This window comes from Bufo gargarizans, chromosome 1 (genome assembly GCF_014858855.1).
Source record: "Bufo gargarizans isolate SCDJY-AF-19 chromosome 1, ASM1485885v1, whole genome shotgun sequence".
In the NCBI taxonomy this organism is placed as follows: domain Eukaryota; kingdom Metazoa; phylum Chordata; class Amphibia; order Anura; family Bufonidae; genus Bufo; species Bufo gargarizans.
Window position 1 is genome coordinate 287807991 of NC_058080.1, and position 25184 is coordinate 287833174.

The following is a 25184-nucleotide window of genomic DNA, read 5'->3' on the forward strand; positions in this document are numbered from 1 at the left end:
AAACAAGATTTATCATTGTGACTTTTTTTTTTTAAAGTCACAAATTAGTTGCAATCTCACTCCAGGAGTAAAAAACTGGAGTAGCTTCTCTAGACAGAAGTATTAGGTTTAACCAGCTCAGCTCCCCTAGCTTAAAGGGCTTCTGTCACTCCACTAAAGTGATTTTTTTTTTTGGGCTAGTGAAATTAGTTATATTGCGATATATGACAATATAATTGTGTTACTTACTTTGATCCAGCAGTTTCTGCAAAAAACAAAGTTTTATCATATGTAAATTCGGTCTCTAACAGCAAGTAGGGCAGGCTACTTGCTGCTAGCTGCTGCAGAAATCCGCCCCCTCGTCGTGTTGATTGACAGGGCCAGCCGGGATCTCCTCCTCCGGCCAGCCCTGTCGGCATTTCAAAAATCGCGCGCCTCTGTTGATTCGGCGCAGGCGCTCTGAGATGAGGAGGCTCGTCTCCTCAGCACTCCCTCAGTGCGCCTGCGCCGATGACGTCTTCTATTTCGGTGATGTCATCGGCGCAGGCGCACTGAGGGAGTTCTGAGGAGACGAGCCTCCTCATCTCAGAGCGCCTGCGCCGAATCAACAGAGGCGCGCGATTTTTGAAATGCCAACAGGGCTGGCCGGAGGAGGAGATCCCGGCTGGCCCTGTCAATCAACACGACGAGGGGGCGGATTTCTGCAGCAGCTAGCAGCAAGTAGCCGCCCTACTTGCTGTTAGAGACCGAATTTACATATGATAAAACTTCGTTTTTTGCAGAAACTGCTGGATCAAAGTAAGTAACACAATTATATTGTCATATATCGCAATATAACTAATTTCACTGGCCCAAAAAAAAAAAAATCACTTTAGTGGGGTGACAGAAGCCCTTTAAACTCCCTTAATGACCAGACCACTTTTTACAATTCTGCACTACACTACTTTCACGGTTTATTGCTCGGTCATACAACTTACCACCCAAATGAATTTGACCTCCTTTTCTTCTCACTAATAGAGCTTTCATTTGGTGGTATTTCATTGCTGCTGACATTTTTACTTTTTTGATAGTAATCAAAATTGACCAAAATTTTTGCAAAAAAATGAAATTTTTCACTTTCTGTTGTTACATTTTTCAATTAAAACTACATTTCTATATAAAATTTTCTCAAAATGTATTGTTTTACATGTCTTTGATAAAGAAAAAAATGCAATAAGTGTATATTTATTGGTTTGGGTAAAAGTTATAGCGTTTACAAACTATGGTGCAAAAATGTGAATTTACGCACTATGACTTTCTGAGCACCTGTCATGTTTCCTGAGGTTCTACAATGCCCAGACAGTAGAAACACCCCACAAATTACCCCGTTTCGGAAAGTAGATACCCTAAGGTATTCGCTGATGGGCATAGTGAGTTCATGGAAGTTTTTATTTTTTGTCACAAGTTAGCGGAAAATGATATATATATATTTTTTCTTACCAAGTCTCATATTCCGCTAACTTGTGACAAAAAATAAAGTGTTACATGAACTCACCATACCCCTCACGGAATACCTTGGGGTGTCTTCTTTCCAAAATAGGGTCACTTGTGGGGTATTTATACTGCCCTGGCATTTTAGGGGACCTAAAGCGTGAGAAGTAGTTTGGAATCCAAATGCGTAACAAATGTCCTGTGAAATCGTAAAGATACTCATTGGAATTTGGGCCCCTTTGCGCACCTAGGCTGAAAAAAAGTGTCACACATGTGGTATCGCCCTACTCGGAAGAAGTAGGGCAATGTGTTTTGGGGTGTATTTTTACATATACCCATACTGTGTAAGATAAATATCTCTGTAAAAGACAACTTTTCCCATTTCTTTTTACAAAGTTGTCATTTTACAGAGATATTTCTCTCTCCCAGCATGGGTATATGTAAAAATACACCCCAAAACACATTGCCCTACTTCTCCTGAGTACGGCAATACCACATGTGTGACACTTTACAGCCAAGATGCGCAAAGCGGCCCAATTTCCAATGAGTACCTTTTAGGAGGGCATTTTTAGGCATTTGGATTCCAGACTTCTTCTCACGCTTTAGGGCCCCTAAAATGCCAGGGCAGTATAAATACTCCACATGTGACCCCATTTTAGAAAGAAGAGGGGCATGGGGAGTTCATAGAAGTTTTTTTTTTTTGGCACAAGTTAGCGGAAATAGATTATTATTTTTTTTCTCACAAAGTCTCCCTTTCCGCTAACTTGTGACAAAAAAGTTCAATCTTTCACAGACTCACTATGCCCCTCAGTGAATACCTTGGGGTGTCTACTTAAGTTATACTGAGTCCTCTATTAATTTTCATAGAGGTCTCAGTTGGCACTATGATTGCTTGTAAGGCTCGCTCTACCACTCTCCTTTATATTCAGTGCTGCCTCTGCAGCGTACTAATAAGCCGTTTCTCCCTACAGGCCAGACACTGTTTAAAACACATGTTTAAAACGGTATATCGTCATGTGTTTTAAACAGTGTCTGGCCTTTAGGGAGAAACGGCTTATTAGTAGCACTGAACATAAAGGAGAGTGGTAGAGCGAGCCTTACAAGCAATCATAGTGCCAACTGAGACCTCTATGAAAATTAATTGAGGACTCAGTATAACTTAAGCAGAGAGAGAAAGAAGGAAGATAGGAAGAGAGAGTGATACCAGTGATCAAGAGGCAAGCCCTGCGTGAGAGGCAAATAGATACATCAATACAAGATTAGCAACATTGTTAGCTGCTTGATTAACCTGAGCATAGAGGTTAGACAACAGAGAACCCCAGCAGGAGCGATATCCCTGCTATTACACCACATGTGATCACAAATAAAGTATTAGCATGATGATTGCGAGTATGAACATTACCCCATAATAACAAGTGGGAGGAGTTGCACCCACCAAGGGGCTCTATTGAATTAAAGGCAAACGCAACCACATACTCCGAATGTATCCCATGTAATACCGGACACTGACAATTTTAATATATATTTTTTCTGTAGAGTGTGTGTTTCTTCAAAACTTAATTTTAAATAAATAACTAATAAAGAAATAATTTTTAACATTAGTTAGGGACCCCTACAGGGATTCTAGGTCTCAACAGACCAATGTTGAATCAATACCACAGTGTATCTCAAAGTCCTGCCCCATCAGCACAAAATACCTCCCCAAAAACTGCCCCTCTGTTGTGGCCAGCACCAGCTGCTATGTTCCGTTTTCCTCCTTCAGTTGCCTTAAGATGGCAATACAGTTGGAGTCAGGAGGGGAGCATGAAATCATTACTTACCTGGCTGTCAGCTGTGAGGGGTGCTCAGGCAGCCCTCTGGGTATCAGGCCACTGGGAGGTTTCTTGTAGGATCTATGGACAGTCCACCACTGCTGCCAGAGCTGCCTGCTGATAGCCCTGGTCTCTTCTGTCTTCCCAGGGTGTCCCTGCTTAGTTAGTAAGCACTAGGGCGATGGATGGGAGTGGAGCTAGAGCAACCAGTGCTGACACTAAGTGCTATATACAGTACATGTACACAGTAGTACATTTACTGCCATGCTGATTCTGCCAGTCTCGTTCTCCTCTGTCTTCCCAGTTCATCCCTGGCTGCTTAATAAGCGCTGGGAATAAAGAGGGAAGTGAAGCTGGCAGTGATCAGCACTGACAGTAGATATATTGTGTCCATGTATAAAGCACATTCTGTCGGTGCCGATTGCTGCAGCCCTGCTCCCCTCCATGTTCCCAGTTCTTACTAACTAGACAGAGACACCCTGGGAAGACAGAAGGGAGAGGAGCTGCCAGCGATCTGCACTGGCAGGAGATGAATTGGGCAGGGACACAATACAGGGAAAGGACTCTGAAAAGTTTTGTGGAACGGACAAACGAAAATGGAATGCACACGGAGTAACTTCAGTTTTTATTTTGCGGAACCATTAAAATGAATGATACCGCATACGGTCCGCAAATAAAACTGAACAGACAAAGAAAGAAAATACGTTTGTGTGCATGAGCCCAAAGTAAAATAGCCTGGCATAGGACATCAGATTTGCTATGCCAGGCTTTAGCAAAGTGGAGCTGGCACAGGCAGGAGCAGCGATGTGTGATCCTGCCTGAACATCGTGCTCTGCGGTACCACAGTGAAATTTGTGCACCTGTACACTGCTGACATAACACCGCTGACAGATTACAAAGCTCTATAGGCATCTGATCGTCAAGTGCCTATTACGTCACTGAGACAGTAAAATAATGAATCTTTCAATTATCAATATAGGGTCACTTCTGGTGGGTTCAACTTATTATTTTACCCCAGAATCTTTACAGTTGTCACACAAGATGTGTAATTTCGTCTGCTCTGAATTGAATTTTTACAAAACGCCTGTGGGGTCGAAATGCTCATGACATACCTTGGTAAATTCTCTGAGGGGTGTGGTTTCTAAAATAGAGCAGCTTCTTGGGGGGTGTCTTTTTTTCATTTCACCTCAGAGCCTCTACAGTTGTCGGACATTTCCCCAATCTAGGCTTTAAATGATATGGACACCTTTGTGCATTAATAATTAATAACCCCATATCTTACTGTAATGCAGCACATAATAACATTGCACTTTTTTTTATGGTATCAGCTTTGCTTCACATGCTCTCAGAAATGCTCTGATATGAGTTTTGCTGTTCTGTGGGCATTCCTGTGGATTTCACATGCACCAGCACAAGCTCTGCTGCCCCGCCCCCACATCCTGTTACACAGCACAGCTATCAGCCACTTACATATAGGCTACAGTCTGTAATCAGCATCATTCTCACTTTCCATTCTGTAGCAAATCCATTATTTGTAGACACAATAGATATTTATGCTGATAATGTCAATGCAGCGATCTACAGTCAGAACCATGGTGTTATAAGCAGGATATAGATCTCATTCCTGACAGCTCTGACTACCTGCACTCTTCTGAATATAGTATTGTGTGCGGTCTGCACAATGAACTGTCACTTGTCCCACACAGATTAGTACAGTGTGACGACACACAATGCTATGTGTACATTTGTTCAGTGTGTACTAGAGGTCACAATAACACCTGTACAAGTGTCATACATATCTGTTCTGGCAATTTTACTCCCTGAAAAAAGAATCATGCGTATTTTTCCACATAGTCTTTTTCTAGTCAGGAGCGCTGTCTTAGCAGACTGCCAAGTCCCGCACACAGGAAGCTCGCCCCTCATGGACATCTCCAGACTAAACAGAACATTATGTGTACACAACCTGTGGTGATGTCACAGTCATGTGATCAGCCACGTGTATGGAAGGTGTAAGGCGAACTACTGAGGCTCTGTCTAGGACTGTTCTGGGTATGAAGGTTTCTTAGTGGAGCATGTGTACCATGTAAAGCAGGGCTATGTATGCTGCTCTCCCTTTCATCAGTGATTGCACCCCCCCACCATCCATCCTCTGCTGCTCTCCCTTTCATCAGTGATCACATCCCCCCGCCATCAATCCTCTACTGCTCTCCCATTCATCAGTGATTGCACCCCCCTAACGCCATCTATCCTCTGTTGCTCTTCCCTTCTTCAGTGATAGCAGTAGCACCCCCCATGCCATCCATCCCCTGATGCCCTCACCTTCATCAGTGATTGCACCCCCCCTGCCATCCATCTTCTGCTGCTCTCCCATTCATCAGTGATCGCTCCAAACCCCCCTCCCCGTCCATCCATCAGTCCATCCATTCTCTGCTCCTCTACCATTGTCTCTTCCCTTCATCAGTTATCGCTTCGTCCCGTACATCCATCCTCTGCTCCTCCCCCATTCATCAGTGAGCACACACTGCACCCCCCCCACCCCCCTGCTCTCACAGTCAGAACAGACCTGGGGTGCAGGCAGCGGACATACCAGAAAAAGAAAGTAATGTTTCCTGCTTTATGGCGCTGCTTCTCAGGTGGGGTTTTTATGAATTGGTGGCAATGGGAACATGGACAATGGGCAGGGAGCAGTCCCCCAGCTTGACAGCACTATATGTGAAGTGACATGAGTGGCCATATTGTATGCTAATGACAGCACCGGCCAGGGATGTGTTTTACAGCCCCTAACAGACATGGTAGGGCTGATAATGAAAGGGCCCATGCCTGGGATATGTATTGGGAGCTGTCATTAGCAGGCAGAGGGAGACAGTGAGTGCTCCCATGTGGAGCGAGGAGGAGTTACCAAGAATCCGTCAGATGACGGATTCTCTGTAAATCCACTGAGAACAGCCTGTTGTGTATAGGAAGCACAGCAGGCTGTAGAAGGAAAAAAATAAAAAATAAAATAAACACAACCAATTGGAGAAATGATTTTCTCCACAAAATAAATTAATTAGTGTAAAAAAAAGTGTCCATATCCTTTAAATGCACATGGTGCCCTTTCTCGTCTGAGCCTTGCGGTGTGCCCATACAGCACTTTACAACCACACATGGGGGGTTGTTGTATGCAGGAAAAAATGGATAGAAAATTATGGGGTATATTACATCCTGTTACCCTTCGTGAAAATGAAAAATTTTGGGCTAAAGCAACATTTTCTTCTAAAATACATGATTTTTTATTTTCAAGTGTTAATAAATTTTATGAAACACCTTTTTGGCCATGGTGCTCAGTACACCCCATGAAAAATTCCTTGAAGGTTGTAGTTTCCAAAATGGGGTCACTTCTTGGGGGATTCCACTTTAGGGTTACCTCAAGGTGTCTTTAAATGCCACATGACACCTAAAAAAAGATTCCAGTGAAATCTGCCCTCCAAAAGCCATATGGCGCTCCTTCCCTTCTGAGCTTTGCTGTGTGACCAAACAACAGTTTATGACCACATATGGGGTGTTTCTGTATTCAGGAGAAAATGGGTAACAAATTGTTGGGTGCATTTTCTCCTGCTACCCCCTTTTAAAAATGAAAAATTTGGACCTAAAGCTAAATTTTCTCGTTAAATATGTAATTTTTCATTTCCACTGCCAAGTCTTTCCAAATTCTATGAAACGTTTGTTTGGCCAACATGCTCACTGCACCCTTAAAAAAATTCCATGCGGGGAGTAGTTTCGAAAATAGGGTCACTTATTGGGGGTTTCCACTGTAGTGGTACCTCAGGATGTCTTCAAATGCGACATGGCACCTGAAAATTATTCCAGTGAAATCTGCTCTCCAAAAGCTATATGGTGCACCTTCTCTTATGAGTTTTGCTATGTGCCCATGCAGCAATTTATGACCACATATGGGGTGTTGCCGCAGGATAAAATGGGTAGCAAATTGTGGGGTGCATCTTCTCCTGTTACCCCTTGTGAAAATGAAAAATTTGGGCCTAAAGCAACATTTTCTTGAAATATATGTAATTTTCATTTTTGCTAAGGGTTACTAAATTCTATGAAATGCCTGCTCCAGCAAAATCTGCCCTGTAAATACCATATGTTGCTCTTTCCCTTTTGCACCCTGTTGTGTGCCCATACATCAGCTTATGACCACATATGGAGAGTTTCTGTAAATTGCAGAATCAGGGTAATAAATATTAAGGTTTGTTTGGCTTTTAAAGGGGTTGTCCCATGAAAGATTCTACAATTGTCAAACCAGCACCTGGATTTGAATACTTTTGTAGTTGCATGTAATTAAAAATTTAGCATAGCTAGTGAATTATGCAATAAAATGTATCTGTATAGCGCCACCTGCAGTCAGTTTTTTTCTTATCTCTTTGACCTGCTCACTGAGAAGGCCGCACATGCTCAGTTTTATACTAAAACTGCCTCCTGAGCTCTGATAGGAAGAGCTGAGACACGGCCCCTTATCTGTAGAAAAGACAGTCCCCTTTTGCTTTCAGCTTCATATAAATCTAGCAGAGTAATGAATGGGGAGATCTCTGGCTCCATGTGAAGTACAGGGCTGGCCTATATTATGTTGGATTTACAATGTTTTACATTAGTCATGGGATAACCCCTTTAACTCTTGCTGTGGTACAGGAAAACTTTATTAAAATGGAATCTCTGCAAAAAAAGTGAAATGTTGAAATTTCACCTCCATTTTTCTTTAATTATTGTGGAACACCTAAAGGTAAAGTTTGAGGTCATTTATGGGTGGTTTCAATTATGTAAGCCCCTAAAATCACTTCATAACTGAACTGGTTGTTTAAAAAGTGGGTTTTGAAAATTTTCTTGAAGATTTTTAAAATTGCTTCTAGAATTCTAAGCCTTCGAACGTTTAAAAAAAAAATTACATTTACAAAACAATGCCAACATAAATTTAGACATATAGGAAATGTAAAGTAATAACTATTTTATGAGGTGTCGCTATCTGTCTTAAAAGCAGAGAAATTCAAATTTTGAAAATTGCTAATTTTTTGAAATTTTTGTATAAATTTGGGATTTTTTCAACTAAATAAAATAAGTAAAAGCCTTCCAAAGTTATTACAATATAAAGTGACATGCCATATTTGTCAAAATTGGCCTGGGATTTAAGATAAAAAGTGGCTCAGTACTGAAGGGGTTAAAAACCTTTGTTTGCAAGATACATAATTAACCAAAGATAAAACATATATACTTGCTAATTCTTGCATACAACACATTTTTATTCTTGTCAAACTTCTCATATTCCAGAGGTGTGAGTATAATTATCCATAAAGGTATCAACATCCATATAAATTATATTAAGAAGGATAGGGCGGGTAGATACAGTATATATTCCTGATGACCTCATAGAACCAACACTGCTCCAGCACCACTCCTCTGCAATATCATGAAACCTCAATAGCAATCCACAATTGCCTGGACAGTCAAACAGCCTTTCCGTGGTGCTCGCTTCCAAAATCGATTGCAAACATTCATCTTCCATAGAATACAAAAGACAGCAGTCACCAGTCCTGTTTCAGCAGCCATGCCAAATTACAGATAAACAAAAGAGGACAAAAATAATCCTTGGCCGTTTCACGTGATGTCACGCTTCCTCGGGCTGGAGAAACAGAACCGATGGGTGCCGAATTTTTTATTGTATGGAAGATATGCATTCCTGGATTGTAGAATGGATAACAGATTATGTGTGATTGCTAGTATATATATATTCAAGCACCTTATTCACCAAAAGGTAATATTGAAATTACGGCAGTATATATTAAAAAAAATAGATAAAATTTGGAACTAATAATAGTGGGTGATTTTAATATGGTGGATATGATGGATAAATATCACAGCACATGCTTGGGTAAACCCTGAAGAGTTAGTAAATTGAAATCCCTTCTAGAAGAGATCGGGTGGCCAGAAATGTGGAGGTTGCAAAGTTGCGACAAAGCTAGCTTTTTCTTGCAATTCAAAGACACATAATGCACATATAGATTTAGTTGTTGCTAATAATTAGAGATGTTAAGGTAAATATGACACAGAGATATTTTGGATAATTGTCCAGTGTCTCTTAATTTATGTGACACAGACAATGTGAAAGGACCATGTTTTAGCCTAAATTCTTCATGATTAGGAATAATTGGAGCACATGATATTTCTAGAGACAAGTTACGTTTTTGAGTAAATAGTGATACGGCATCTCCACTGATGATGCTCTAAATATAGAGGAATGTTTCAACAGATTCAGGCATGCTTCCTCTTTATCTACATAAAGCATTGATTATTGTAATACCTAAACTGGATAAAAACCTGCAACAGATAGGTCAGTAGGAGCCTATCTCTTTAATTAATACAGATAATAAATTGCTTGAAAAGAAATTAGCTGCCAGACTGCATATTTTAACTACTATAGTGCATGAAGATCAGACTGGCTTTATGGCTGGTAAATAAACTGCTGATTAGATCTGAATATGTTATTATTTAGAGATGCTACAAAGGCCTTTGATACACTGAAATTACCTTTCCTTATCTGGGGGTTGGGTTTTATTTCATGGATAAATTTGCTATATACAGACCCTTCCACTAGAGTGTTAGTGAATGGGCAGGTGTCTAAACCTTTAAAGGGAACCTGTCACCGGGATTTTGTGTATAGCGCTGAGGACATGGGCTGCTAGATGGCCGCTAGCACATCCACAATATCCAGTCCCCATAGCTCTGTGTGCTTTTATTGTGTAAAAAAAACGATTTGATACATATGCAAATTACCCTGAGATGAGTCCTGTACGTGAGATGAGTCAGGGACAGGACTTATCTCAGGTTAATTTGCATATGTATCAAATCGGTTTTTTTACACAATAAAAGCACACAGGGCTATGGGGACTGGGTACAGGGCCGGTGCAAGGATTTTTGCCAACACAAGCGAAGCTACATTTTGGCGCCCCCCCCACGCTTCTCCTCTCTGTGGTCCTGGTATCTTCTCTCTGCTTCAGACAATGGCTGGTTTAAGGACCATATTTTTCGCCCTCTAAGACACACCTAGGTTTTAGAGGAGGATAATAAGAAAAAAATATTTTTCATTACACCTCAGGTCAGACCAGCAATCAGACCCCCAATGTTAATCAGACCTCAGCTCACAGCCCCAATCAGACCCCCAATGTTAATCAGACCTCAGATCAGAACCCCATGTCAGACATCATCCCCCAGCCATCAGCCCCCAATGTCAGCCATCAGACCCCCATGTCACATTTCTCCCCCTCCATGTCACATTTTTCCGCCCTCCCCCAGGGTGCGCCCTAAGGCGGCCGCTTGGTCTGCCTTATGGTAGCACCGGCCCTGACTGGGTATTGCGGATGTGCTAGCGACCATCTAGCAACCCATGTCCTCAGCTCTATGCACAAAATCCCGGTGACAGGTTCTCTTTAAGAATTTGCAGGGGAGCAAGGCAGGGATGTCCACTCTTCCCTTTTGCCTCTTACTATCTCATTGGAACCCCTGGCTGCCATTATTAGACAAAATGATAAGATCATTTGTTTCCAATATGGGAAGATGTCTGAATAAAATACCACTCTATGCAAATTACTTCTTATTATTTCTTAGGTCCCATGATCCCAGTTTTTGAGGTATTTAGGGTTTATGGGATTAACTCTGAGCTGTCAATTAACTGGAAACAAAAATCAACCTGTATTCCATTGGATGATTTAGGTAACTATAAGCAAGAGGATTTAAATATCAAAAATACTGGTCAATAAATAAGGTACCTAGGTATAAAAATATCTCAGTCTACATCTGATTTTATTCAACCTAATGTCACACCATTATAAAATAAGATGAGATCTAAAGTAACGATACGGAATAGACTTGCCCTATCAATCGATGGATAGCACTAATTAAAATGTGGTTATTACCTATGATACTTTATATTTTTGGAAAATTCTCCATTTATTATTTCAAATAGAGTAATCAAGATCATTGAAAGTTTGCTTCGGGAGCTAGTTTGGAGAGGCTGGCAACTAGAGTTGAGCGAACACCTGGATGTTCGGGTTCGAGAAGTTCGGCCGAACATCCCGGAAATGTTCGGGTTCGGGATCCGAACCCGATCCGAACTTCGTCCCGAACCCGAACCCCATTGAAGTCAATGGGGACCCGAACTTTTCGGCACTAAAAAGGCTGTAAAACAGCCCAGGAAAGAGCTAGAGGGCTGCAAAAGGCAGCAACATGTAGGTAAATCCCCTGCAAACAAATGTGGATAGGGAAATGAATTAAAATAAAAATTAAATAAATAAAAATTAACCAAAATCAATTGGAGAGAGGTTCCATAGCAGAGAATCTGGCTTCCCGTCACCCACCACTGGAACAGTCCATTCTCAGATATTTAGGCCCCGGCACCCAGGCAGAGGAGAGAGGTCCCGTAACAGAGAATCTGTCTTCATGTCAGCAGAGAATTAGTCTGCATGTCATAGCAGAGAATGAGGCTTCACGTCAGCCACCACTGCAACAGTCCATTGGCATATATTTAGGCCCAGCACCCAGGCAGAGGAGGGAGGTCCCGTAACAGAGAATCTGTCTTCATGTCAGCAGAGAATTAGTCTGCATGTCATAGCAGAGAATGAGGCTTCACGTCAGCCACCACTGCAACAGTCCATTGGCATATATTTAGGCCCAGCACACACACAGGCAGAGGAGAGAGGTCCCGTAACAGAGAATCTGGCTTCATGTCAGCAGAGAATCAGTCTGCATGTCATAGCAGAGAATGAGGCTTCACGTCAGCCACCACTGCAACAGTCCATTGGCATATATTTAGGCCCAGCACACACACAGGCAGAGGAGAGAGGTCCCGTAACAGAGAATCTGGCTTCATGTCAGCAGAGAATCAGTCTGCATGTCATAGCAGAGAATGAGGCTTCACGTCAGCCACCACTGCAACAGTCCATTGGCATATATTTAGGCCCAGCACCCAGGCAGAGGAGGGAGGTCCCGTAACAGAGAATCTGTCTTCATGTCAGCAGAGAATTAGTCTGCATGTCATAGCAGAGAATGAGGCTTCACGTCAGCCACCACTGCAACAGTCCATTGGCATATATTTAGGCCCAGCACACACACAGGCAGAGGAGAGAGGTCCCGTAACAGAGAATCTGGCTTCATGTCAGCAGAGAATCAGTCTGCATGTCATAGCAGAGAATGAGGCTTCACGTCAGCCACCACTGCAACAGTCCATTGGCATATATTTAGGCCCAGCACACACACAGGCAGAGGAGAGAGGTCCCGTAACAGAGAATCTGGCTTCATGTCAGCAGAGAATCAGTCTGCATGTCATAGCAGAGAATGAGGCTTCACGTCAGCCACCACTGCAACAGTCCATTGGCATATATTTAGGCCCAGCACCCAGGCAGAGGAGGGAGGTCCCGTAACAGAGAATCTGTCTTCATGTCAGCAGAGAATTAGTCTGCATGTCATAGCAGAGAATGAGGCTTCACGTCAGCCACCACTGCAACAGTCCATTGGCATATATTTAGGCCCAGCACCCAGGCAGAGGAGGGAGGTCCCGTAACAGAGAATCTGTCTTCATGTCAGCAGAGAATTAGTCTGCATGTCATAGCAGAGAATGAGGCTTCACGTCAGCCACCACTGGAACAGTCCATTCTCAGATATTTAGGCCCCGGCACCCAGGCAGAGGAGAGAGGTCCCGTAACAGAGAATCTGTCTTCATGTCAGCAGAGAATTAGTCTGCATGTCATAGCAGAGAATGAGGCTTCACGTCAGCCACCACTGCAACAGTCCATTGGCATATATTTAGGCCCAGCACCCAGGCAGAGGAGAGAGGTCCCGTAACAGACAATCTGGCTTCATGTCAGCAGAGAATCAGTCTGCATGTCATAGCAGAGAATCAGGCTTCACGTCACCCACCACTGCAACAGTCCATTGTCATAAATTTAGGCCCAGCACTAGTGTTGAGCGGCATGTCCCATATTCGAATTCGCGAAATTTTGTGAATATTCGAAAGAATATTCGTAAAATATTCGCGATTATTCAAATTCGTTATTATTTCGCATATGCGATAATTCGAATTATCGCATAATACATATGCTATGCAAAATTCACATGTGCGCTAATGAAATCGCCTTACGAAGATTCGCAACTCAATTCAATCACTAATGTATGAATGCAATGCCCTTTGCCTCTGTTCTGGGACAAGTGTAGATATTCGCATGTGCGCTAATAAAATCGCCTTACGAAGATTCGCACCTCAATCACTTTCTAGGGAATGTGAGACTTTTGGGAATCAATCGAGATACAGTGGGGGGTGATGACAGTAGTTGACAGAGTACAGATCAATGTAATCTGTAAGGTGGAAAGTAAAATAAAAAATACGAATATTCGTAAATCGAATTTTACGAAGTTCTACGTATTCGCGAATATGGTGCTATACTATATGAATGCACAGGCCTTTGCCTCTCTGTTCTGGGGACAAGTGTAGATATTTGCATTTGCGTTAATAAAATCGCCTTACGAAGATTCGCAGCTCAATTCAATCACTAATGTATGAATGCAAAGCCCTTTGCCTCTGTTCTGGGACAAGTGTAGATATTCGCATGTGCGCTAATAAAATCGCCTTACGAAGATTCGCAACTCAATTCACTAATGTATGAATGCAAAGCCCTTTGCCTCTGTTCTGGGACGTGCCGATATTCGCATGTGCGCTAATAAAATCGCCTTACGAAGATTCGCGCCTCAATCACTTTCTAGGCAATGTGAGTAAGATCTGAGCTGTTGGACCTTTGGGAAACAATCAATTATATGTGTACTGTAATTTTGTGGGGGGGGGGGGGAAACAAAAAACGAATATTCGTTTTTACGAATATATAGCACTATATTCGAAATATTCGCGAAATCGCGAAGTTGCGATATTCGCGAAAAAAATTTGCTTTTCGAATATTCGCGCTCAACACTACCCAGCACCCAGGCAGAGGAGAGAGGTCCCGTAACAGAGAATCTGGCTTCATGTCAGCAGAGAATCAGTCTTCATATCATAGCAGAGAATCAGGCTTCACGTCACCCACCACTGTAAGAGTCAATTTTCATAAATTTAGGCCCAGAACCCAGGCAGAGGAGAAAGGTCCCGTAACAGACAATCTGGCTTCATGTCAGCAGAGAATCAGTCTTCATATCATAGCAGAGAATCAGGCTTCACGTCACCCACCACTGCAACAGTCAATTGTCATAAATTTAGGCCCAGCACCCAGGCAGAGGAGAGAGCTCCCGTAACAGAGGATCTGGCTTCATGTCAGCAGAGAATCAGTCTGCATGTCATAGCAGAGAATGAGGCTTCACGTCACCCACCACTGCAACAGTCCATTGGCATATATTTAGGCCTAGCACACAGGCAGAGCAGAGAGGTCCCGTAACAGACAATCTGGCTTCATGTCAGCAGAGAATCAGTCTGCATGTCATAGCAGAGAATGAGGCTTCACGTCACCCACCACTGCAACAGTCCATTGGCATATATTTAGGCCTAGCACACAGGCAGAGCAGAGAGGTCCCGTAACAGACAATCTGGCTTCATGTCAGCAGAGAATCAGTCTGCATGTCATAGCAGAGAATGAGGCTTCACGTCACCCACCACTGCAACAGTCCATTGGCATATATTTAGGCCTAGCACACAGGCAGAGCAGAGAGGTCCCGTAACAGAGGATCTGGCTTCATGTCAGCAGAGAATCAGTCTGCATGTCATAGCAGAGAATGAGGCTTCACGTCACCCACCACTGCAACAGTCCATTGGCATATATTTAGGCCTAGCACACAGGCAGAGCAGAGAGGTCCCGTAACAGACAATCTGGCTTCATGTCAGCAGAGAATCAGTCTGCATGTCATAGCAGAGAATGAGGCTTCACGTCACCCACCACTGCAACAGTCCATTGGCATATATTTAGGCCTAGCACACAGGCAGAGCAGAGAGGTCCCGTAACAGACAATCTGGCTTCATGTCAGCAGAGAATCAGTCTGCATGTCATAGCAGAGAATGAGGCTTCACGTCACCCACCACTGCAACAGTCCATTGGCATATATTTAGGCCTAGCACACAGGCAGAGCAGAGAGGTCCCGTAACAGACAATCTGGCTTCATGTCAGCAGAGAATCAGTCTGCATGTCATAGCAGAGAATGAGGCTTCACGTCACCCACCACTGCAACAGTCCATTGGCATATATTTAGGCCTAGCACACAGGCAGAGCAGAGAGGTCCCGTAACAGAGGATCTGGCTTCATGTCAGCAGAGAATCAGTCTGCATGTCATAGCAGAGAATGAGGCTTCACGTCACCCACCACTGCAACAGTCCATTGGCATATATTTAGGCCTAGCACACAGGCAGAGCAGAGAGGTCCCGTAACAGACAATCTGGCTTCATGTCAGCAGAGAATCAGTCTGCATGTCATAGCAGAGAATGAGGCTTCACGTCACCCACCACTGCAACAGTCCATTGGCATATATTTAGGCCTAGCACACAGGCAGAGCAGAGAGGTCCCGTAACAGACAATCTGGCTTCATGACAGCAGAGAATCAGTCTGCATGTCATAGCAGAGAATGAGGCTTCACGTCAGCCACCACTGCAACAGTCCATTGGCATATATTTAGGCCTAGCACACAGGCAGAGCAGAGAGGTCCCGTAACAGACAATCTGGCTTCATGACAGCAGAGAATCAGTCTGCATGTCATAGCAGAGAATCAGGCTTCACGTCAGCCACCACTGCAACAGTCCATTGTCATAAATTTAGGCCCAGCACCCAGGCAGAGGAGAGAGGTCCCGTAACAGAGAATCTGGCTTCATGTCAGCAGAGAATCAGTCTTCATATCATAGCAGAGAATCAGGCTTCACGTCACCCACCACTGTAAGAGTCAATTTTCATAAATTTAGGCCCAGCACCCAGGCAGAGGAGAGAGGTCCCGTAACAGACAATCTGGCTTCATGTCAGCAGAGAATCAGTCTTCATATCATAGCAGAGAATCAGGCTTCACGTCACCCACCACTGCAACAGTCAATTTTCATAAATTTAGGCCCAGAACCCAGGCAGAGGAGAAAGGTCCCGTAACAGACAATCTGGCTTCATGTCAGCAGAGAATCAGTCTTCATATCATAGCAGAGAATCAGGCTTCACGTCACCCACCACTGCAACAGTCAATTGTCATAAATTTAGGCCCAGCACCCAGGCAGAGGAGAGAGCTCCCGTAACAGAGGATCTGGCTTCATGTCAGCAGAGAATCAGTCTGCATGTCATAGCAGAGAATGAGGCTTCACGTCACCCACCACTGCAACAGTCCATTGGCATATATTTAGGCCTAGCACACAGGCAGAGGAGAGGTTCATTCAACTTTGGGTAGCCTCGCAATATAATGGTAAAATGAAAATAAAAATAGGATTGAATGAGGAAGTGCCCTGGAGTCCAATAATATATGGTTATGGGGAGGTAGTTAATGTCTAATCTGGACAAGGGACGGACAGGTCCTGTGGGATCCATGCCTGGTTCATTTTTATGAACGTCAGCTTGTCCACATTGGCTGTAGACAGGCGGCTGCGTTTGTCTGTAATGACGCCCCCTGCCGTGCTGAATACACGTTCAGACAAAACGCTGGCTGCCGGGCAGGCCAGCACCTCCAAGGCATAAAAGGCTAGCTCTGGCCACGTGGACAATTTAGAGACCCAGAAGTTGAATGGGGCCGAACCATCAGTCAGTACGTGGAGGGGTGTGCACACGTACTGTTCCACCATGTTAGTGAAATGTTGCCTCCTGCTAACACGTTGCGTATCAGGTGGTGGTGCAGTTAGCTGTGGCGTGTTGACAAAAGTTTTCCACATCTCTGCCATGCTAACCCTGCCCTCAGAGGAGCTGGCCGTGACACAGCTGCCTTGGCGACCTCTTGCTCCTCCTCTGCCTTGGCCTTGGGCTTCCACTTGTTCCCCTGTGACATTTGGGAATGCTCTCAGTAGCGTGTCTACCAACGTGCGCTTGTACTCGCGCATCTTCCTATCACGCTCCAGTGCAGGAAGTAAGGTGGGCACATTGTCTTTGTAGCGTGGATCCAGCAGGGTGGCAACCCAGTAGTCCGCACAGGTTAAAATGTGGGCAACTCTGCTGTCGTTGCGCAGGCACTGCAGCATGTAGTCGCTCATGTGTGCCAGGCTGCCCAGGGATAAGGACAAGCTGTCCTCTGTGGGAGGCGTATCGTCATCGTCCTGCCTTTCCCCCCAGCCACGCACCAGTGATGGACCCGAGCTGCGTTGGGTGCCACCCCGCTGTGACCATGCTTCATCCTCATCCTCCTCCACCTCCTCCTCATCCTCGTCCTCCTCGTCCTCCAGTAGTGGGCCCTGGCTGGCCACATTTGTACCTGGCCTCTGCTGTTGCCAAAAACCTCCCTCTGAGTCACTTCGAAGAGACTGGCCTGAAAGTGCTAAAAATGACCCCTCTTCCTCCTCCTCCTCCTCCTCCTCCTGGGCCACCTCCTCTTCCATCATCGCCCTAAGTGTTTTCTCAAGGAGACATAGAAGTGGTATTGTAACGCTGATAACGGTGTCATCGCCACTGGCCATGTTGGTGGAGTACTCGAAACAGCGCAACAGGGCACACAGGTCTCGCATGGAGGCCCAGTCATTGGTGGTGAAGTGGTGCTGTTCTGTAGTGCGACTGACCCGTGCGTGCTGCAGCTGAAACTCCACTATGGCCTGCTGCTGCTCGCACAGTCTGTCCAGCATGTGCAAGGTGGAGTTCCACCTGGTGGGCACGTCGCATATGAGGCGGTGAGCGGGAAGGCCGAAGTTACGCTGTAGCGCAGACAGGCGAGCAGCAGCAGGATGTGAACGCCGGAAGCGCGAACAGACGGCCCGCACTTTATGCAGCAGCTCTGACATGTCGGGGTAGTTGTGAATGAACTTCTGCACCACCAAATTCAGCACATGCGCCAAGCAAGGGATGTGCGTCAAATTGGCTAGTCCCAGAGCTGCAACGAGATTTCGCCCATTATCACACACCACCAGGCCGGGCTTGAGGCTCACCGGCAGCAACCACTCGTCGGTCTGTTGTTCTATACCCCGCCACAACTCCTGTGCGGTGTGGGGCCTGTCCCCCAAACATATGAGTTTCAGAATGGCCTGCTGACGTTTACCCCGGGCTGTGCTGAAGTTGGTGGTGAAGGTGTGTGGCTGACTGGATGAGCAGGTGGAAGAAGAGGAGGAGGAAGCCGAGAAGGAGGAGGTGGCAACAGGAGGCAAAGAATGTTGCCCTGCGATCCTTGGCGGCGGAAGGACGTGCGCCAAACAGCTCTCCGCCTGGGGCCCAGCTGCCACTACATTTACCCAGTGTGCAGTTAGGGAGATATAGCGTCCCTGGCCGTGCTTACTGGTCCACGTATCTGTGGTTAGGTGGACCTTGCTACAGATGGCGTTGCGCAGTGCACACTTGATTTTATCGGATACTTGGTTGTGCAGGGAAGGCACGGCTCTCTTGGAGAAGTAGTGCCGGCTGGGAACAACATACTGTGGGACAGCAAGCGACATGAGCTGTTTGAAGCTGTCTGTGTCCACCAGCCTAAATGACAGCATTTCATAGGCCAGTAGTTTAGAAATGCTGGCATTCAGGGCCAGGGATCGAGGGTGGCTAGGTGGGAATTTACGCTTTCTATCAAATGTTTGTGAGATGGAGAGCTGAACGCTGGCGTGTGACATGGTTGAGACGCTTGGTGACGGAGGTGGTGGTGGTGGTGTTGGTGGTACATCCCCTGTTTGCTGGGCGGCAGGTGCCAACGTTCCTCCAGAGGCGGAGGAAGAGGCCGAGGCGGCAGCAGCAGAATAGGCCGAGGCGGCAGCAGCAGAAGAGGTAGCAGGGGGAGCCTGAGTGACTTCCTTGGTTTTAAGGTGTTTACTCCACTGCAGTTCATGCTTTGCATGCAGGTGCCTGGTCATGCAGGTTGTGCTCAGGTTCAGAACGTTAATGCCTCGCTTCAGGCTCTGATGGCACAGCGTGCAAACCACTCGGGTCTTGTCGTCAGCACATTGTTTGAAGAAGTGCCATGCCAGGGAACTCCTTGAAGCTGCCTTTGGGGTGCTCGGTCCCAGATGGCGGCGGTCAGTAGCAGGCGGAGTCTCTTGGCGGCGGGTGTTCTGCTTTTGCCCACTGCTCCCTCTTTTGCTACGCTGTTGGCTCGGTCTCACCACTGCCTCTTCCTCCGAACTGTGAAAGTCAGTGGCACGACCTTCATTCCATGTGGGGTCTAGGACCTCATCGTCCCCTGCATCGTCTTCCACCCAGTCTTGATCCCTGACCTCCTGTTCAGTCTGCACACTGCAGAAAGACGCAGCAGTTGGCACCTGTGTTTCGTCATCATCAGAGACATGCTGAGGTGGTATTCCCATGTCCTCATCATCAGGAAACATAAGTGGTTGTGCGTCAGTGCATTCTATGTCTTTCACCGCTGGGGAAGGGCTAGGTGGATGCCCTTGGGAAACCCTGCCAGCGGAGTCTTCAAACAGCATAAGAGACTGCTGCATAACTTGAGGCTGAGACAGTTTCCCTGGTATGCATGGGGGTGATGTGACAGACTGATGGGGTTGGTTTTCAGGCGCCATCTGTGCGCTTTCTGCAGAAGACTGGGTGGGAGATAATGTGAACGTGCTGGATCCACTGTCGGCCACCCAATTGACTAATGCCTGTACCTGCTCAGGCCTTACCATCCTTAGAACGGCATTGGGCCCCACCATATATCGCTGTAAATTCTGGCGGCTACTGGGACCTGAGGTAGTTGGTACACTAGGACGTGTGGATGTGGCAGAACGGCCACGTCCTCTCCCAGCACCAGAGGGTCCACTAACACCACCACGACCATGTCCACGTCCGCGTCCCTTACTAGATGTTTTTCTCATTGTTATGGTTCACCACAACAACAAATATATTATTTGGCCCAATGTATTGTATTCAAATTCAGCGGGATATAAATTTGAGGCCTAGTATTTAGGCGCTGGGTGACCGGTATGGATTTAGTGACAGAATTAGACTTGGAAATGCACAGAAGCGTGTGTGTGTGAAGTTATTCTGAATGACCCAATGTGCACCTTGAATATTATATACCCTTTTAGGGATAGATTTCAAATAGCTCTGATATAGCAGAAACCACTAAATTATGAAATTGCTAAATTGGGAATTGTACTTCAACCCAGAACAAAAAATGTGCTTTGACGGACACTAAATATCTTGCCCAGCAACAACAGTACAACGGTGGGTAACGAGAGATTTAGAGGGAATTAAATTTGAGGCCTAGTATTTAGGCGCTGGGTCACCGGTATGGATTTAGTGACAGAATTAGACTTGGAAATACACAGTAGCGGGTGTGTGTGAAGTTATTCTGAATGACCCTATGTGCACCTTCAATATTATATACCCTTTTAGGGATAGATTTCAAATAGCTCTGATATAGCAGAAACCACTAAATTATGAAATTGCTAAATTGGGAATTGTACTTCAACCCAGAACAAAAAATGTGCTTTGACGGACACTAAATATCTTGCCCAGCAACAACAGTACAGCGGTGGGTAACGAGAGATTTAGAGGGAATTAAATTTGAGGCCTAGTATTTAGGCGCTGGGTCACCGGTATGGATTTAGTGACAGAATTAGACTTGGAAATGCACAGAAGCGTGTGTGTGAAGTTATTCTGAATGACCCAATGTGCACCTTCAATATTATATACCCTTTTTGGGATAGATTTCAAATAGCTCTGATATAGCAGGAACCACTAAATTATGAAATTGCTAAATTGGGAATTGTACTTCAACCCAGAACAAAAAATGTGCTTTGACGGGCACTAAATAACTTTCCCAGCTACAACAGGACAACGGTAACGAGAGATTTAGAGGGATTTAAATTTGAGGCCTAGTATTTAGGCGCTGGGTGACAGGTATGGGTTTAGTGACAGAATTAGACTTGGAAATACACAGTAGCGGGTGTGTGTGAAGTTATTCTGAATGACCCTATGTGCACCTTCAATATTATATACCCTTTTAGGGATAGATTTCAAATAGCTCTGATATAGCAGAAACCACTAAATTATGAAATTGCTAAATTGGGAATTGTACTTCAACCCAGAACAAAAAATGTGCTTTGACGGACACTAAATATCTTGCCCAGCAACAACAGTACACCGGTGGGTAACGAGAGATTTAGAGGGAATTAAATTTGAGGCCTAGTATTTAGGCGCTGGGTCACCGGTATGGATTTAGTGACAGAATTAGACTTGGAAATACACAGTAGCGGGTGTGTGTGAAGTTATTCTGAATGACCCTATGTGCACCTTCAATATTATATACCCTTTTTGGGATAGATTTCAAATAGCTCTGATATAGCAGGAACCACTAAATTATGAAATTGCTAAATTGGGAATTGTACTTCAACCCAGAACAAAAAATGTGCTTTGACGGGCACTAAATAACTTTCCCAGCTACAACAGGACAACGGTAACGAGAGATTTAGAGGGATTTAAATTTGAGGCCTAGTATTTAGGCGCTGGGTGACAGGTATGGGTTTAGTGACAGAATTAGACTTGGAAATACACAGTAGCGGGTGTGTGTGAAGTTATTCTGAATGACCCTATGTGCACCTTCAATATTATATACCCTTTTTGGGATAGATTTCAAATAGCTCTGATATAGCAGAAACCACTAAATTATGAAATTGCTAAATTGGGAATTGTACTTCAACCCAGAACAAAAAATGTGCTTTGACGGACACTAAATATCTTGCCCAGCAACAACAGTACAGCGGTGGGTAACGAGAGATTTAGAGGGAATTAAATTTGAGGCCTAGTATTTAGGCGCTGGGTCACCGGTATGGATTTAGTGACAGAATTAGACTTGGAAATACACAGTAGCGGGTGTGTGTGAAGTTACTCTGAATGACCCTATGTGCACCTTCAATATTATATACCCTTTTTGGGATAGATTTCAAAGAGCTCTGATATAGCAGGAACCACTAAATTATGAAATTGCTAAATTGGGAATTGTATTTCAACCCAGAACAAGAAATGTGCTTGAACGGACACTAAATAACTCGCCCAGCTACAGCACTAGGGACAGATTTAGCTGGATATAAATTTGAGGCCTAGTATTTAGGCGCTGGGTGACAGGTATGGGTTTAGTGACAGAATTAGACTTGGAAATACACAGTAGCGGGTGTGTGTGAAGTTATTCTGAATGACCCTATGTGCACCTTCAATATTATATACCCTTTTAGGGATAGATTTCAAATAGCTCTGATATAGCAGAAACCACTAAATTATGAAATTGCTAAATTGGGAATTGTACTTCAACCCAGAACAAAAAATGTGCTTTGACGGACACTAAATATCTTGCCCAGCAACAACAGTACAGCGGTGGGTAACGAGAGATTTAGAGGGAATTAAATTTGAGGCCTAGTATTTAGGCGCTGGGTCACCGGTATGGATTTAGTGACAGAATTAGACTTGGAAATACACAGTAGCGGGTGTGTGTGAAGTTATTCTGAATGACCCTATGTGCACCTTCAATATTATATACCCTTTTTGGGATAGATTTCAAATAGCTCTGATATAGCAGGAACCACTAAATTATGAAATTGCTAAATTGGGAATTGTACTTCAACCCAGAACAAAAAATGTGCTTTGACGGGCACTAAATAACTTTCCCAGCTACAACAGGACAACGGTAACGAGAGATTTAGAGGGATTTAAATTTGAGGCCTAGTATTTAGGCGCTGGGTGACAGGTATGGGTTTAGTGACAGAATTAGACTTGGAAATACACAGTAGCGGGTGTGTGTGAAGTTATTCTGAATGACCCTATGTGCACCTTCAATATTATATACCCTTTTTGGGATAGATTTCAAATAGCTCTGATATAGCAGAAACCACTAAATTATGAAATTGCTAAATTGGGAATTGTACTTCAACCCAGAACAAAAAATGTGCTTTGACGGACACTAAATATCTTGCCCAGCAACAACAGTACACCGGTGGGTAACGAGAGATTTAGAGGGAATTAAATTTGAGGCCTAGTATTTAGGCGCTGGGTCACCGGTATGGATTTAGTGACAGAATTAGACTTGGAAATACACAGTAGCGGGTGTGTGTGAAGTTATTCTGAATGACCCTATGTGCACCTTCAATATTATATACCCTTTTTGGGATAGATTTCAAATAGCTCTGATATAGCAGGAACCACTAAATTATGAAATTGCTAAATTGGGAATTGTACTTCAACCCAGAACAAAAAATGTGCTTTGACGGGCACTAAATAACTTTCCCAGCTACAACAGGACAACGGTAACGAGAGATTTAGAGGGATTTAAATTTGAGGCCTAGTATTTAGGCGCTGGGTGACAGGTATGGGTTTAGTGACAGAATTAGACTTGGAAATACACAGTAGCGGGTGTGTGTGAAGTTATTCTGAATGACCCTATGTGCACCTTCAATATTATATACCCTTTTTGGGATAGATTTCAAATAGCTCTGATATAGCAGAAACCACTAAATTATGAAATTGCTAAATTGGGAATTGTACTTCAACCCAGAACAAAAAATGTGCTTTGACGGACACTAAATATCTTGCCCAGCAACAACAGTACAGCGGTGGGTAACGAGAGATTTAGAGGGAATTAAATTTGAGGCCTAGTATTTAGGCGCTGGGTCACCGGTATGGATTTAGTGACAGAATTAGACTTGGAAATACACAGTAGCGGGTGTGTGTGAAGTTACTCTGAATGACCCTATGTGCACCTTCAATATTATATACCCTTTTTGGGATAGATTTCAAAGAGCTCTGATATAGCAGGAACCACTAAATTATGAAATTGCTAAATTGGGAATTGTATTTCAACCCAGAACAAGAAATGTGCTTGAACGGACACTAAATAACTCGCCCAGCTACAGCACTAGGGACAGATTTAGCTGGATATAAATTTGAGGCCTAGTATTTAGGCGCTGGGTGACCGGTATGGATTTAGTGACAGAATTAGACTGGGATATGGCCAAAAAATGAACAGACTATTGCTGGTTAAATGCACTTGGTGTCACAGCTTCACCCTGATGTAGGCTTTAGCCAAAAAACAACCACACCATTGAGGGTTAAATGCACTTGGTCGCAGCTTGTGCTGGCGCACCACAAGACACAAAATGGCCGCCGATCACCCCAGAAAAATGAGACTGACAAACGGTCTGTGCAGCCTAAAAACAGTGAGCAATTGAGGATCAGCAGCTCAATGATCCACAGCTGCAGATCGATCAGTTAATCAAGTCCTTTGGAGGAGTTAATCTGCCTAATCTCGCCCTACTGTCGCAGCCGCAACCTCTCCCTACGCTAATCAGAGCAGAGTGACGGGCGGCGCTATGTGACTCCAGCTTAAATAGAGGCTGGGTCACATGGTGCTCTGGCCAATCACAGCCATGCCAATAGTAGGCATGGCTGTGATGGCCTCTTGGGGCAAGTAGTATGACGCTTGTTGATTGGCTGCTTTGCAGCCTTTCAAAAAGCGCCAAGAAAGCGTCACAAAAGCGCGAAGAAAGCGACGAACACCGAACCCGAACCCGGACTTTTACGAAAATGTCCGGGTTCGGGTCCGTGTCACGGACACCCCAAAATTCGGTACGAACCCGAACTATACAGTTCGAGTTCGCTCATCCCTACTGGCAACCCTTCTTGAAATTGCAATATCGTCAGTATGCTAAGGAGAAAAGGGGCCTGTCGGTACCATATATTGGTACTGACAGTCCATTGGTACCATATATTTATTTTTTAGCTTGCCAGCTTAAAATGTATTTCAGTGGGGGAAACTTTCTTTTACAGAGCCTTTTTAGAATTATATGATAAGAATTTGCAT

General features: G+C 44.4%; 1 protein-coding gene across 1 annotated transcript in view; it reads right to left on the minus strand.

The window, feature by feature from the left end:
- Positions 1–25184, minus strand: part of LOC122926685 (neuronal acetylcholine receptor subunit alpha-7-like) — a 384000-nt gene that overhangs the window by 108105 nt on the left and 250711 nt on the right. The gene's annotated exons all lie outside the window — the stretch shown is intronic.